General features: G+C 40.6%; 1 pseudogene; it reads left to right on the forward strand.

Annotated features, from left to right (window-relative positions):
- Nucleotides 1-1,837: 1,837 nt before the first annotated feature.
- Nucleotides 1,838-2,182, forward strand: LOC109676240 (transcription factor BTF3 pseudogene; annotated as a pseudogene).
- Nucleotides 2,183-13,132: the final 10,950 nt, after the last annotated feature.

Raw genomic sequence — 13,132 nt, forward strand, 5'->3', positions numbered from 1 at the left:
TGGAGGTATAATTTACCAATAACAAGTTAACCAGACCAGTTAACGTATTTTATAGAAAATCCTTGATGATAATATCTACAAACAGTAGAAGTTGGCAGGGTGTAATGGTTATCAGGCTAGTTATAGATTTAGGGGAATTGGTAAAGATGGCGCTAAAAAGAGGAAGAGGAAGGGAAAAAGATGGGTGGGTGGGTTCAGAGGTATGGGGGCTGCTGAGTTTTGTGGCCTAAAGGGCCTTATTTTAACCTCTGTTTTCCCACCAAACTGTCATTCATGAGATACACCAGGGATTCAGTGCATATTCATTTATTCAATAATTAATGCATGGATAAATATTTGCATTTTGGAGCATCTCAATATTTCATTTCTGACAATATGATAATATCTGCTGTATGCCACTGGTATCTAAGTTTTGGAAGAAAAAGAAGCTATGAGGCCATATTGCCTATTGCAGCCATGTGGGAATTAATCATGCTTATCATCTTGCCTTTGTGTAAGATTGTTCTTGCATACATATAAAGGTTGGATTGGGATACTTTATTTAACAATATTCCTTGACAAGTCATTCTGCCCTGTGCGTATTCTACATCCTTTATGATTTGCCATAAATCTTTGACGTCTCATTCTAATTCCAAAGGAGAAAGTTACTTGTTCACTGGAAGTGTCTCAAGCCTTGGGCACACTATGACTCATTTGTTTTTTAAAGTATTTTTGCTAGAAAGCATACTCTTATAAGAAGTGAGCAGCACTTACTATATTCTTAACTTTAGTGCCAAATGAGAACTCTTTTTTGCAATCAAAATAATAAAATCAAATGAAGCATATTCTTGGAAAAATGGCAAATACACCATTCTTCCAAGTTACTATAGCAATAAGTCATTGTTAACATCTTGGCTTGAATTTTCTATCTTGAATCTTTATATGGATTCACGTTGTTAGCAATCTTATCTAGTCAATCACACAAAAACATTCACTAACTTCATACCAGTCCTTGGTGTTAGAGTGGTGGGTATAATGCAGACCTTCCCTTGGGAACCTATGGAGAAAGTGACCAATAAAGAGGCCATCACAGGAGCATATGAGAAGTACTCTGCTAAGAGGGTACACAGGTGAGGAGACAGGGTACTGAACTCTGCCAGAGGGAAGCTTAAAGAAATGACACTTGCTCCATATTATCATTAAAAAAAGAATTTTGACTGAAATTCCAGTGGTTGCCATTAAATTATAACTACCTTCTCACATATTATGAGCATTAGTGACAAGTTTGGTTATACAGATTCCTGTAGGAAAAGGTTAAGTGTGTGTACTTTGCAAAGGATGGTATCTTTGGGTCCCACTAAGCAACCTCTGCCTGTTTTTATGGGATACCATAGGTGAATAGTTTTCAAAATGGCTATGTATTAGAATTAACTAGCAGTATAAAATGGCCAGGATGCATCCCTAGAAAGGCTTACTAATTGCTCTAGGGCATAAGTGGCATTTTTAAAAAACTTCCCCTCCGTATTTTAATGTGGAGTTAAAGTTGTAAAAAGAGTTTGTGACAGAATTGTATCTGAATATCCCTGTTGAAAAAGCACTTAGAAAAAGCCCAGTGCATCCTCTAGCTGCCATCTTGCGTCCCCACGTGTGTGCGCCTAATCTCAGCAGGTCTCCCGGAGACCCCCTGAGCGCCAACCCCAGCCCCCCACGTGGCCCCATTTCCACTCCGACAAAATGAAACAACCATGAACCAGGAGAAGCTCGCCAAACTGCAGGCACAAATGCGCATTGGTGGGAAAGGAACTGCTGGTAGAAATAAGGTGGTTCATAGAACAGCTACAGCAGATGATAAAAAAACCTTCAGTGCTCTTTAAAGAAGTTAGGGGTAAACAATCTCTGGTATTGAAGAGGTGAATATGTTTACAAACCAAGGAACAGAGATCCACTTTAACAACCCTAAAGTTCAGGCATCTCTGGCAGCAAACACTTTTACAATCACAGGCTGTGCTGAGACAAAGCAGCTGATAGAAATGCTTCCCAGCATCTTAAACCAGCTTGGTGCAGATAGTCTGACTAGTTTAAGGAGACTGGCTGAAGCTCTGCCCAAACAATCTGTGGATGGAAAAGCACCACTTGCTACTGGAGAGGATGATGACGAAATTTCCAGATCTTGTGCAGAATTTTGATGAGGCTTCTAAGAATGAGGCAAGCTGAATGAGTCAACCTCTGAAGAAGAAAAAATCTGGAAGAAGTTATGGGAGCTGCTATTTTATGACTACTTTTTAAAATTCCTTTGTTTATGGATCTGATAAAATCTAGATCTCTAATATTTTTAAGCCCAAGCCCTCTGGACACTGCAACTTTTTTTTCAGTTTTTGCTTATACACAATTCATTCTTTGCAGCTAACTAAGGAAGAAGCCTGGGAATAAAGTTTGAAGCAAAGGTTAATGAAACTGTTTGCCTAGTTAAAAAAAAAAAAAGAAAAAACCCAGTGCAAATTCTATTTCATAGAGAAGATGAAAGAGTGTATTGTGTTTCATATTTCCTGAAAGTTATTCATTATTGGTTGATTTCTGTACTAACCCCATAAATGATATGCTGACATCTTAACCTCCAATATCTCAAAATGTGACCTTATTTGAAAAGAGTCATTGCAGATATATTTAGTGAAGACAGAATCTGTAATCCAATATGACTGGGTAATCTTGTAAAAGGGAGAAGATTGGACGCATGCTCATGAGATGAACACCAAGTGAAGATCAAGTTCTACTGCCCTACACCCAGGAGCCACAAGTTACTGAGAGAGGGGATTGGAACAGATCCTTCCTTCGCTCCTTTTACAGGGAGCATGGCCCTGCCCATATCTTGATTTTGATCTTCTGACTTCCAGCATAGTGAGATTATAAATTTTTGTCATTTAAGCCACTGTTTGTAGCAATTTGTTGGTTCAGCCCTACTGAAAAAATACTCAATTTTAACATGAATTTAGCCCACCCTGGTCAACTTGACTATTCACACTTCTACTGTGGGGAATGGCGGTCCCCTTCCCAGTTTCTGCTACAGCGGATACCCCAAAAGACAGATAGCTGCAGTGTATGTAGCCTGGGCAGCTGCAGCTTCTCTGCCATGGATAAAGACTGCTGGTGACCAATATAACGCAGTCCTGCTGCAGCCAGGGACAGAGGATGTTTCGATCCTTTTGAGTATGTAGAAGAGCCTTGAGCTATCATTTTTAAAGCATGTCTCAGAAACAAGATTAATGGTTAATATGAAATCAATTTATTTATTTTCAACATGAGTCTTTGTTTCTGTGTGCATGTGGATACAGCCATATGCATGGTTATGCACACAATTACACATGCCCATTTAGATGCATAGGAAAATTGCAGAGCAACTCTGTTTTGGCTTTGCTTATCAGTGCTGCTAGCCGTTCCTGACTTGGGAAAGTTCTTTCATTGCATTTCTTGGCCATCTTGCTCTGTTTGCTCTCAACAGACAGACTCTCAACGTCCCTATTTCCACTTTAGTGTTGCCTGAAAACTTGTAATACCTCTAGGCAGGAAAAAGACACTGAATAATTATTTTTCTCCTAGTTTCTTAGACAGGTGGGAAGGATGTAGAAGTAGCTCTTCTTTTTCTTTCTGTGTTTGCAGGTTTACATCAGAATAGAATTGTAACTGTAGAGCTCTGGTTATGCAAGAGACCTGGAGATTATCTTGACCAAAGTTAGAGCTGATAATTGAGCTCCAGAAGGGATTGTGCCCTTCTAATGGTCCTGCATTGAATAAGAGTAACCTTGGATGTGTGCTTTTCTACCTGGTGCATTTTCATTCACAGCAATCAATTTTTTATTTACTGATCTCTAGGGTCTTGAACAAGTATTGGAAGGACTCTGAGTCTCTGTCTTCATGTAAAATGAAGACTGTTATGTAGATGGATGGATTGAGGATTCTAGGAAATATATGTTAAAACTGAGATGGTATCCAAGAAGGTACTAGGCATCTGAGTGCTGTAGGACTTGTGAGCATAATGTTCTGGAAGCTGGAAGTCCTGGAACAGACACAGAGTCTACAGAGCTGAGCAACGCAAACCACTTCTTCCACAACAGTCTCTTCAAGTGCGTGCGTACCAGCTTCCAAAATCATGAATAGCTCAAATTGCATCAGCAGAAATGAGAAAAAGAGAACAACACAGCAGAAATTCAACTAATTTCTAGCCAGCCAATCTATTTTTTTCAAGGTGGTTGGTTTTTTTATTTAGCCTTTGTTTTTTGTCTCATACGGAAGGGAGCAGGGTTTTATTTTCTCACTGTCTTTCAAATATTTCTGGGATTGAAGATTGAGGAGGACAGAGAGGGAAGTAAAAGAAAGTGGGCACAGGCTTCCTTGGAAGTCAGTCTATGTTTTGGGAAAGAAGATGTCTCCAATAGGCCTTGTGACAGGAGCAATTATGATATGGAAAAGTCAAGACTGGCACAGGAGTCTTTAGTGATGGCTTATGTTCTGTGCAGAATGAAGAAGTTAGGGAGAAGGCATCTCATTGGCCTCAGGCATTCTGTAATAGGATGTTAGGGTTCACAGGATTCTAGAGATCACTCCAAACAAACCATTTGTTAATTGCACAGACAGGGATTTGAGGCCAAAGTGGAAAACCAGGGAGAAGATGTTTACTGCTCTATAAGCCTGGGTTAGGCTTTTATCAAATATTGTTCATTTTGTCTTCACTGCAAGACTTCATTCTTCTTATTTTTCAAGGCAGAAACCCAAGCCTGAGAGCACAGATGGAAAGATGTTTTACCTGTCTTCTTACTCAAGCCTGCCCAAATGTCAAGAAATGCATGTCAGGAGCCATGAGGATTTGGATGTCTGTTTATGAACCTCATGGTAAAAGAAGTAACATTCTCAACCACTTGTCACTTACTGCAGAGAGAATTTATCATTTTAACAGAAAACACACTTGTTTCTGAATGTGGCAGGCTGACTTGTGGTCCCAGCCACACTCAAGTCCTAGTCTCTGCAAATTATTCATGCAAAAGGCACTTAGCAGATGTGAATAATCCAATGACATTAAGATGGGGAGAATATTCTGAACTATCCAGGAGGCCCTAAATGTAAAAACTGCCCTCATGAGAGGAGGCAGAGAGAAATTTGGCTTTAAGAGAAAAATGAAATGTGAGAATAGAAGCTGGACAGTGCACTGCTGGCTTTGAAGGTGGGGACAGGAGCTACTGGCCAAGGCACAGAGGGAAAGCAGCTCTGGAAGCTGGAAAAGGAGGAACAACTATTTCCTCTAGAGCTTCCAAAAAGAGCAGCTTCTGCAGATGTCTTGATTCCCACCCAGTGAAGCTGATTTCACACTTCTGACTCTCGGAAAGTTGGGCTGTTTAACAACTACTTTGTGGTAAGCAAATGTACCTGGGGAGGATAGACTCCTGGGCGGTTAGGACCAATGCTGCTTGGTTTGGAAAGCATAAAACAGGTAAGTTACTATCTGGCTCTTTACAGAAAGTTCAGACTCCTGATTTACACCATCATTTAAACAAGTCTCACAGGAAGAGGAAAGTGTTCTCCATGGTAAGGAGAATGTAATTCTAGAAGGCTAAAATCAGGCCTGGCCCGTGGGATTTTGCCTGGAGTTTGTGACTGCTTCAATTCAGTCTCAAAGAGGCAACTGTATTGTTAAAACTTGACCCCCTGTAGATCTTAGGACCAGATCAACACTGACTTCCCACCCTGTAGTGTGTCTTCTCCTCAGAAAACTCTATAGTTCTCTCAGACACTGAACTCCCACCAGTCACTGATATTCCTTATAAATGACTCATGACACTGTTGTTGTGTGGATTAGCACAGTGACTCCCAAACCCATGGAAAGTTGAAGCTTGGGAAGCACTTCTTATTTCTACCTAAAAACAAGGAAAGGTTTATTCACTTTCTTTTTTCTGCCTGACATGCAATTGGAGTCTATTATGGGCAAAACTTTTTCTTCTTGGTAATAACATCTGATAGGTTGCACGGAAGGTCTCATTGGGTGGAAGATACATAATCTTACTACTTCTTACACAATCGTCCTCTCAGTAGGAAACAGTGCAGAAGAGTGGATGGGGTGGTGAACTGGAAAACATTAAACCCTGGATTTATTTTTAGCTTTGTTTCTATTTTGGTGCCATTAGATTTCAATTTTCTCCTCTATAATAATAATGACAGTAAAATGTTACCACTTATTCAATGATGATAACAGTTACTCTTTTTTCTGAGAGACAGTAGAGTTTTGTGACAATGGGTTTGAATCCTGTCATTTGTTTTCATTAGCTTGTGACCTTGAAGGAGTCACTGACAATCTTTGGGCCTTAGTTTCCTTATTTATAACATTGTGATATGCCACCTCATTAAAAGAGTTACTATTTATGACACACTCAGAACTGTACTTGGCAGATAGGAAGTGGTATTTTAGAGTCTGTAAAAATAAATAGAATAAAATATTAGGTCTTTACTATCTACGACATTCCTAATAGTCTACTAGGCTTAGCCTTTTATGTGTGCTATCTTTTAACACTAATGGCAATGCTGCAAGGAAATTATCAGTTTCTCAAACTTTATACCTCAAGAAACAGATGCAGAGAGGTGGAGTTGTTCAGTATTACACAGGTTGTAAATGAAAGAGCCAGAACTTCTTCTGGACTTTTGATGCCAAACTCTTGCCAGATCTAGAGTCCTAGATTTGAACGCTGTCAAATACAGATGATCCAACCAGATGCAGAGTTCATTTGCTGGATTTAGTGGGGGCCCACTTCTTGGCTGCATGTGAACATTCTCCATCATTTCCAGGCATCATGTCTTTCTGTTCCAGTTCAGTAAACAGCATTTCATGTTCTTTGTCAAGTGTGCTATTCTATGCTAATTTCATATCTTCCAATCATGAGAAAAGATAGCCATGCTATATTGTTAGTAACCATGCTATGGCTTGTCAGAGTTTGCTCATGTTGAAGCAGTACAGAATGTTTTATCTCTGCAGTTTTCAAGTGCCATTTATTTAAGACTGGTTCCATCACTGCTCACAACAGTGCACTACCCACTCATGCTATTCCTGAACACTGGTTCTCAGTGGCTCTCTCAAAGGTTGTTGCTGTGTTCTCTTGATGGTGACTATTAAGGCAAGTGTTTCCCAGGGAATGCAGGACAATGTGAATGATTATTTGTTTTCTGGTCCTGTTAAATTTCCTGTTTGGAAATTTGTAACACAAATGTCATATGAACCACCTTCTTACCATATCTTCCTCACTGCCTCCCCTAGAGTATGGTCTCTTTCAATGTCCTCTCTACCCTTGACTTTCACACACTGTCAGCAGTAGAAGAGACAGTTGAAGAAAATCTGGGCAGAGAAAGATGAGAGTCCATTGTTCAAGGAATTACTATTCCTCATTTGGCCTGGCTTAGGAAACAAAGCAACCAGGACCAATAATCAGGAGACCACACTGTGACCACATGCATCCAAGGTGAGACGGGACATTAGTTGAAGGGTGGACAGCACTGTGGAGCAATAGTCTGGAAATCCTTCAGAAGAAATGAGCATAGCCACCCAAGAAGGATGGGCAGGCATGTGGGGGTGAAGCCTGTTAAGGAAGTGGGATGCCCTTCTGGTCCCTTGTCTTGAGTACTGTAGGTGACTGGAGGCACCACACACAAGAAAGCTGTGCAAGAGGCTCTGCATTAGCTGCATGTGTGGCTCAAGCCAAAGACTGTATGGAAGTCAGAACCATGAGCTCCTCATTGATCAGAGGGGAAAGACAGTTACCTAAAATCAGTGTCTCGGGACCATTTCAGCAGCCTAATTCCATGAAAGAAATATTGTATCTGCTGGTGGAACAGGCTGCTAGACTGCTTGCTAAAACCTAAGCTGGGTCATAAGATCCTAGGAGACCATATAGGGTTATGTCTGGCTTCCCAAGGGTCTCTGGTTCACTTCAATCATAAAGTACAGCAGGGATCATCCAGTGTTTTATGTAAAGAACCAGGTAGTAAACACTTTAGGGCAATACCAACTATTCAACTCTGTTGGTGTAAATGAAGAAAGGAACCCTCATACACTGCTGGTGGGAATGTAAACTAGTACAACCACTCTGGAAAAAATTTGGAGGCTACTTAAAAAGCTAAACATTGATCTACCATTTGATCCAGCAATACCGCTCTTGGCGATATACCCAAAAGACTGTGACACAGGTTACTCCAGAGGCACCTGCCCACCATTGTTTATTGCAGTACTATTCACAATAGCCAAGTTATGGAAACAGCCAAGATGCCCCACCACTGACGAATGGATCAAGAAAATGTGGTATCTATACACAATGGAATTTTGTGCAGCTATGAAGAAGAACGAAATGTTATCATTTGCTGATAAATGGATGGAATTGGAGAATATCATTCTGAGTGAGGTTAGCCTTGCCCAAAAGACCAAAAATCATATGTTCTCCCTCATATGTGGACATTAGATCAAGGACAAACACAACAAGGGGATTGGACTTTGATCACATGATAAAGTGAGAGCACACAAGGGAGGTATGAGGATAGGTAAGACACCCAAAAAACTAGATAGAATTTGTTGCCCTCAATGCAGAGAAACTAATGCAGGTACTTTAAAGCAACTGAGGCCAATAAGAGAAGGGTCCCAGGAACTAGAGAAAAAGGTCAGTTCAAGAAGAATTAATTTAGAATGTAACACACATGTACAGGAAATCAATGTGAGTCAACTCCCTGTATAGCTATCCTTATCTCAACTAGTAAAAACCCTTGTTCCTTCCTGTTATTGTTTATACTCTCTCTTCAACAAAATTAGAGATAAGGGCAAAATAGTTTCTGCCTGGTAGCGAGAGGGTAGGGGGGGAAGAGAGGGTGTGAGGGTTAAGGGAGGGGGTGAGGGGAAGGGGGAAGAAATGACCCAAACATTGTATGCACATATGAATAAAAGAAAAAAAAGAGTAAATGAAGGAGTGCATCTATATTCCAATAAAACTTCATTTGCAAAAGTAGACAGTAGGTCATATTTGGCCCTTAGTACATAGTTTTTTGGACTCTGTGTACATGATTGGAGAGGGCCTTGAAAGGAATAAATGGACACTGAACACTTGTAAGCATTGATGTGGTAGACCCTTGGTATCCATGGGTGGTTGTTCCAAGGAGACTGGCATTGAAGTAAATCTGCACGTGTTCAGGATTCAGAGTGCAGTGCTGTATTGTGAACACTTGACCCATTTTCCCACAATGCCACCAAACTTCCAGTACAGACATATTGCCTTTCAACAAACCTAAAATTTTCATTCTATCATTTAATCAAGTGCATTAACTTTTGCCTTGATTTTGGGGCACAATTTGCTTCTTGGGAGGCATGCTGTATTTTCACAAAATGAAGGGCGGGGAAACACTCAGTAGATTATACAAGGATTTAAATAAAACAAATAGTAACATGGGACTGACCAAGAGTTTCTCTGAATCAGCTACATTGTATAATGTGCATGTGGGAATTAAAATTTTTGTTTTTAAATAATTTTTTAAATGATTCTTTATTTTTGATTATACTTTGTCAAACTACATGTAATAAATCCACAAAGAAGATAAGCATACTGTATAAATGAAGGATAAAGGGAGACAGCAGAAGAGAGAAAGCAATTTGTATTTTCATAATATGTAGACTATAGAAGAGAATAGTCTAGATTAAAAAGCATAGCAGTGTGTGAAAAGGAGCATATGCAAAGAACATGGGAATGACCCGTAGGTTGGTGCGGTTGGAGGAAAGAGAACACTATAGGCAGTGACTGAAGGGCCTACTGGATGCCGAGATTATCCTGGGACAACTAAGTGAGAAAATGTGCAAATGTCAGCATGCTGTTTACTTATGTAAAGACCTTCTATGTTATGCTAGTGCATGTTATCATCACGTTTTTTCCTCATAGGTGTTGGGAGCCATGTGGCATAATTTTGACCTTGAGTAAGATGGTGAGATTTACAGTTTAGAAAGGTCGCCTGATGCCGAATGGAGGATGCTCTGGAGGGGCTGGGCTGAGGGGGACGGGAGGCCGATAAAGAAGCTGTCACAGTAATGTGGGTGAGAGATAGTGGGAATTTGCAGTGGCTATGGAGGTGTAAAGATGATGAATTTGAAGAGACAGATTAAGTTGGCATCAATTGGCAGGGTAGAAATGAAGTAAGAGATGTTTCTATAATGAAAAGCTGTTTTCTTACTGGACTATTACGTGTATTCTGATGCCGTACGCTAACAGAAAAAACCCAGCATCATCCACAAAAGGAAAGTCAGGCCCATGGTTAAACTGTAAACTATGTGCAGGGTTATGAAATAGAATATAGGGTTTGGAATAATTAGCTGCCCTCACATAAACCACTAGAGTAGGATGTGACCATCACCAATACCTGTGGCATGAAAAACAGTGCTTCAGAAACTTTTACACACCAGTGGGAGGGGGGAAGAGGTGGGTGAATATGGTGCAAATGCTGTGTACATATATATGTAAATGATATTGTTGAAACTATTCCAGGAATGGGGGGAGGAGGGATAAAGGAGAATGATGGTGGGGGTGAATTCAAGTATGATTCATTTGATAAATTGTAAGAATTTTTGTAAATGACACAATGTACCCCTACTCAGCACAACAATTAAAAACATCCCCTCCTTTTATACCTAGCGCCCCTACCTGGTCCAAGGGAGGCTCAGGACTTTCTCTAAGCTAGAACAGACATACAAGAAGAAACTGTTGCCTAAAAATAACCTTCACTTCATTATCATAGTAAAAGATATGCCCCATGAGTGAGATAGCACAAGTCTAGGCACATTCTGAGTCCTGTACAAAGTGGCATATACACACTGAAAGTCTCCTCCCTTTCCCAGACAATCGTGACTATTCTAAACCTTTGGAGGAGGAAAGACATGAATATTCTAGTCTGTGTCTGATTTTTTGTCCTACATGGGATGAAGGATCCACTTAACCTGTGACAGGCCCTGGGCCATGTGCTGCAGTTGTGCACACGCATGGAACAGAAGGTATGAAGGTGAGCCTGGGGTTGGTTTTCAGCAGATCCCTATCAGGGCAGCTCTAGCTCCTGAGAGCAGGTGTAGAACAGGAAGCCTGGGAGTGGGGATGGGCTTCTGAATTTTTATTTCCTGTCCTAGTTTGTTGGCTGATTAGAGGAGAGGCCTCCAACCTAGACAGTCAGGAGCATTAGTGCCTTGCAGGTCAGCATTTTTGGCTCTACAACTAGGGAGGACCTGGATCTTTTCTAAGAACACCCTGGTTAGGGTCTTCATTTTGGTTAATGAAAGTTATTTAAAATACACCATTCTACCATCTTCTCTCTCGCTTAGTGATGTGGTTGCTGTAGGATGTAGATTGAATGTAGGATGAATGATTAACTTTCTGCTTTCCAGAACACATGGGTATACTTTCCCTGCTTATAGAATGGTTGTTAAAGGCTAGGCTTTGGAGCAAGTGACTGGGGTTCAAATCTCATCTCTGTTAACCACCTTCAGAAAGTGGTTTAATTTTCTATGCTCCAGTTCCCTCCAATGTAATGTTACCTTCCTCAAAGATTTACTATGGGGTCTATCATGAGGTAATAAATGTGAATTCCTGGCATATAATAAGCCCTGTGTAAATATTATGATAGGGTACTAAGGGCAGAAGGAAACATGGGTTCCAGCTTCTAGGGCTTCAGGCTGTCTGTGCCTTACCTTCTCCTTTCCTATCCTTTGCTGGGTCATCAATGATGAGTGTAAGATTTGGTTCCTGGACTGCAGCCACGAAAAAGGATTTCCAAGCCCCATGGTTCTGATGTGGGGAGTTTGGGGGGAGGGGGTAACATTTCGATCTTGAATTCTGGATCTTTGCTGGGTTAGAATTATTTTGGTAGGCCAGAACACTGTCATTCACATGACTTTTTGGTCCTTTCTATTGATTATTTCTAGCAAGTGATAAATTTTTCTTAGATTACTAACAGAAAGTGTTTGGTGAGTCAGCTCATAGCTGGATTGGAGCCCACAAAGTCCGTGGAGCCTGGCTGCTGCACTTGGACTTGGTGGGCATCACATACATGAATGGGGAGATGGGGATTAAGTTTTCTAAACTACAGATGATTTTTAGAGAAAAATGAAATCCTGGTTTAGTATTTTTCTGAGATTTTTTCTTCTCTAAGTGAAAACCGGAGCCTGATTACAAAGGCAGGGTAGCCATGGTCCCTAAAATATCAGGAATGGTAGTGTATGTGTATGTGTGTGTGTGTGTGTGTGTGTGTGTGTGTGTGTGTGTATGTGTGTGTATGTGTGTGTGTATGTGTGTGTGTGTATGTGTGTGTGTATGTGTGTGTATGTGTGTGTGTGTATATGTGTGTATGTGTGTGTGTATGTGTGTATGTGTATGTGTGTGTGTGTGTGTATGTGTGTGTGTGTATGTGTGTGTGTGTGTATGTGTGTGTGTATGTGTGTGTGTATGTGTGTGTGTGTATGTGTATGTGTGTATGTGTGTGTGTATGTGTGTGTGTGTATGTGTGTGTGTGTGTACATGCAGACTCTATAAACATTTGAAGCATACAATGTGGTTTTCAATAAATAAAACTGACGTGTCACTCATGCTCCAAAGATTGATTCTGGTCCTATCCAAGAATGAGGGCAGGGAGTTGGGGAATACCTACTGGTAGGTGGATTGTCTGTGTATGGTATGTGTGTGAGGAAGGTAGGGAAGTGAATGTACAGAATCAACCCCAAAGCAACCATGAAGTACTCATATGCATCTGGGCCTGTGCTGGGTGGCTTGGAGGATCAGAATAATTGTAGTGATGAGGCTCGAACATCCTGGGAAGCTGGGAGCACACAATTGACACTCATGAGTATTTTGAGAATAAAACACTAAGTAATAAACCAATTCTGGGAAAAAAGACACAGACAAATTTTGGAAAAAATGACAAAGCTTTAGAGAAAGAGGAAGTAGTTTCCTGAAAGATGCAAAGTTGAAGGTGAGCCTTCAAAGACAATTTGTTTTGCAATGTTTTAAACTTTTACTTATCAGCCAGGAGAAAACCCTGTGTTTTCCTAGTGGACCTTTCCTCAGAATAACTGCAGGCTACATGATGTCACCCATTGGTTGAAACTGGTATT

Source organism: Castor canadensis, chromosome 12 (genome assembly GCF_047511655.1).
Source record: "Castor canadensis chromosome 12, mCasCan1.hap1v2, whole genome shotgun sequence".
In the NCBI taxonomy this organism is placed as follows: domain Eukaryota; kingdom Metazoa; phylum Chordata; class Mammalia; order Rodentia; family Castoridae; genus Castor; species Castor canadensis.